The following is a 4,229-nucleotide window of genomic DNA, read 5'->3' as shown; positions in this document are numbered from 1 at the left end:
TCAGATAAGAAGAGACTTTCAAGATGATTCTGACTTTTACATTTTGGGGGTCTGTGCTGAAAAAGCCTGGTCATCCTTGATAACATTTACTTTTCAAGAAACAATTCACACCATAAATTTCATGACCTCAGAGAAGTCAATTTGTGGATCTGAAACACTGCTCAATTTAAGACTGAGTTCGTCTGTCACCTACCGTGTTAGTTCACAAACTTCCTCAGTTACTATAATATACAATATGGTTGGTTTGGTTTTATTCCATCATAAGAAGCTAACACTTCCACACCCTTGTCTGAACACACACAACACAGAGACAAAAATAAAATATGATTCCACAGAGCAAACAGAGACTATAGAATGGAGACTATTCAACTAAATGAAATTACATAAAAAACTAAACTGTAAAAGCCATGAAAGACAAACTAGTGATGTTTTTAAATAAATGTTTAGGTGATTCAGGTAAGCACACAGACTAGACTCTCTTTATTTTGTCATATTTATCCAAAAATGACATTGATATGAGTGAAAGCTTCATCTCAGGTGTTTTCTTTAGCAGTAACTTGTAGAACTTGTTGTTTCTATGTTTTTGTTTTAATACATGATATGGATTTATAGTGTGTGTTTTCTAACTCTGTTTGACAGTGAGGTGGATCACGAGATGGCTCTGATTACTTCAAAGTGAAGGCAGGTGGAGCTACAGGTGACACAGATGACAGCCTGATTACTGAGGGATGTGATCATCCAATAGGAAGCTTTGTATGTGTTTAGCAAGTCTGTATATAAAGTGGTTTGTGGCATCACTTCAGTTTGAGCTAATGTAGGTGTAATGCGGGACTTTAGTTTAGGTTCATGCTGGGTGACTAAAGGAGACACTATAGAGTCATGTTTCTGTGTCATCTTCCTCTTTCACTTTGTTCTAAGTTTTCAAACACAAATCTTTAGTTGCTGCTTCATTGATTCACTGAACAAACAAATAACAAGTGTCAGAGTTCAACATGCTGCTGAGTTCTAGGAATTTTCTCCAGTGGGGAGAAACTTAAAATGATTTATGACTAGAGCTGTTTGTTTTGTTTGTTTTTTTTTTTTTTTTTTTTTTTTTTTTTAACACCTCACTTTGGAAGCTACTGATTATCATACTGAGTTGCAACAAATTAAAACACCTGTTCCAGATTGGCCCGATCACTTAGCTCAACCCTTGAGTTCCTTGAGTTTTTTTATTTTTTTTATTTTAATATGGTGCATGTGACTTCTGCATTATTTGAAGTCTGTTGAATAAAATTCCTGCACTTTTTTGATGTCACTTTTTTAAAGCCCTGTATCAGACCACTTTTATAACCTGACATGCTTGAACATTGAAATGTATCTGAGTCGAGATTCATCTTCAGAAAAAGATGAGTTAACATCAATGGGACACAAACTGATTCTGACAATCTACTGGTGTCAGGGGCCATAATGGAAGCATGTACTGATAACTGTCACTTGCTGTGCAACAAGTGGAAGGTTCCTTTCACATCTGCATCGAAGTCGTATACTTTTTTTTTAATTTTTTTATTATTTTATAACTTTACGATAAAACATACAAAGGAAGAACATGCAACAATTTAGACTATTAAGATAAAAAGAAGTGACGTGGATAATACACTACATATTCCCCCCTTCGAGGCTCAAGAAGCCTGGACAACAATAAAACCCTCATGATTAAAATAATGAAAATAAAAGATCCTCCCAGTTATTCAGCCTGTGCATATTCTCATTTGTCCAGGTCATAGTTTCCTAAAGGAGTTTATAAATCGAAAAAAACAACTGGACTTGATTTTTTTGTCTGGGAAGACGTTTCACCTCTCATCCAAGAGGCTTCATCAGTTCATGTACGCATCTGACCAGGCTAGGACTGGTCCAACTTTCTGGTGTGGAGACCCAAGTATTTAACCTCTTGTGGGCGTTCACAAGGCTGATGATGTCACTGGTTCCCTTTTGTGCTCCAAATGTCAACGACAGTCGTTTGCATGACTGTCGTTGGTGGAAAATTGGTTTCGACTTTGTTAGTTTCTATTGTGTTATAACGACAGTCGTTGGAGTCACTTGCCACTTGTGAACAGTTGTTATTCTTGGAGGCTAGATTGTTGAATCTCCTGGGAAGGGATGAAAGGGCAGCATTGTAAATTGGAGATAGGTGGTGTCTGAGACCTCCTCCCCTGTTGAGAGATGGTTTCTCTTTTACATAGATGGCCTCTTTTACTCCTCTTTCAAACCAACTGTCCTCTCTGTCTAGGATGTGGACATTGCTGTCCTCAAAGGAGTGGGCTTTCTCCTTGAGATGTAAATGGACGGCAGAGTCCAAGCCTGAGGAGTTAGCTCTCCTGTGTTGGGCCATGTGTTTATGCAGTGGTTGTTTTGTTTCTCCAATGTAGAGGTCATTGCATTCCTCGTTGCACTGGACTGCATACACCAGATTGCTTTTGCGGGTGTGTGGTGTTCTGTCTTTGGGATGTACCAGCCTCTGTCTGAGTGTGTTGCTGGGTTTGAAATACACAGGGATACAGTGTTTGTTGAAGATCCTCCTGAGTTTTTCCAATACTCCAGACACATGGAATGACTATGTTGTTTCTCTTGTTTGGTTTTTCTTTCTCAACCACTTTGCTGGTTTTCTTTCTGGAAGTAGCTGCAGTTTTTCACAAAGGTCCAGCTAGGGTAACCACAAGTTGTGAGGGCATCTCTCAGGTGCTTGTGTTCTGCCCCTTGGGCCTGTGAGCTGGTGGGCACGTTATCAGCTCTGTGTTGCAGGGTTCTGATAACACCAAGCTTGTGTTCCAGAGGGTGGTGTGAGTCGAAAAGTAGATATTGGTCTGTATGTGTGGGTTTTCTGTATACTCCAATGTGGAGGCTCCTGTCCTTTTCCATATGGACGTCACAATCTAAGAAAGGCAAACTATTGTCCTTGGCATCCTCTTTGGTGAACTTGATGTTTTTGTCCACTGAGTTAATGTGTTCGGTAAAAGCTTGCACCTCTTTGGTTTTGATTTTAACCCATGTGTCGTCCACATACCTGAACCAGTGGCTCGGTGTTGTTCCTTCAAAGGAGTTCAAAGCCTTTTCTACCTCCTCCATGTATAGATTTGCCACAATAGGGGATACTGGTGAACCCATGGTGTAGCCGTGTTTTTGTCTGTAAAATTTGCCATTAAACTGGAAATATGTGGTGTTCAGGCACAAATCCAGAAGCTGGCAGATGTGTTCAAGTTTGAGATTTGTTCGATTTTGCAGGGAATTGTCCTGTGTGAGTCGTTCTCTTACCGTAGCCAAAGCCTCCATAGTTGGAATACAGGTGAAAAGAGAAGTCACATCGTAGGATACCATGGTTTCATCTGGTTCCATTTTTATGTTCCGGACTTTACCGACGAAATCGGTGGAGTTTTGGATGTGGTGTGGGGTGTTTCCCACCAACGGAGCCAAGATATGGGCTATGTGTTTGGCTATGTTGTAAGTGACCAAGTTTATGCTGCTGACAATGGGCCTGAGCGGGGCCCCTTCTTTATGGATTTTAGGGAGTCCATATAGGCAGGGGATTGAGTCCTGGGGATAAAGCCAGTAATATTGTGTTTTGTCAATGACACCTTCTTTTTGTAGTTGTTGTAGACATTCTATCACCTTCTTTTTATAGCCACTGGTCGGATCTCGTTTCATAAGTGTTGGAGTCGTTGAGTAGTGCCGGCATCTTAGCCTGGTAATCAGTTGTATTGAGCGTAACTGTGCAACTACCCTTGTCTGCTGGGAGGATTGTGATGTTTTGGTCTTTGCTCAATGCCGTCACTGCTTTCCTCTCCTCAAGGGTGAGGTTAGAGGGGGTGACCTTAGCCTCAGACAACGCTGCTGACACTTTTAACCTTAGCTGATCGGCCTCAGTTCCGGTTAAGTTGTTTTTCCTTATAGCAGATTCTGTAGCTGTAATCAAATCCACTGTAAGTAGCTCTTTTGGTGTCATGGTGAAATTCAAGCCCTTGGCTAGCACCTCTTTTTCAGGTGGGTGAGTTCTCTGTCCGACAAATTCTTAACCCATCTGTTATGTGTTTCTTTCTGTGCTGGAAGGTCAGTTTTTTGCCTCCACGTGAGTATTCCTGTGTTATTGTCAACATGTCGAGATTGTAAGTTGTGGAATTTCTTGGTTTGTCTCTCTTTGCTTTTCTTGTGTTGTGCCTTATGGGCCCAGTTATTAAAGTAATCAATTTATGGAG

The sequence above is a fragment of the Seriola lalandi genome, unplaced genomic scaffold, assembly GCF_002814215.2.
Source record: "Seriola lalandi dorsalis isolate HSWRI2012SDOR001 ecotype SW California unplaced genomic scaffold, Sedor1 jcf7180002054571, whole genome shotgun sequence".
NCBI classification, from domain to species: Eukaryota; Metazoa; Chordata; class Actinopteri; order Carangiformes; family Carangidae; genus Seriola; species Seriola lalandi.
Note: the sequence above shows the minus strand (reverse complement) of the source record.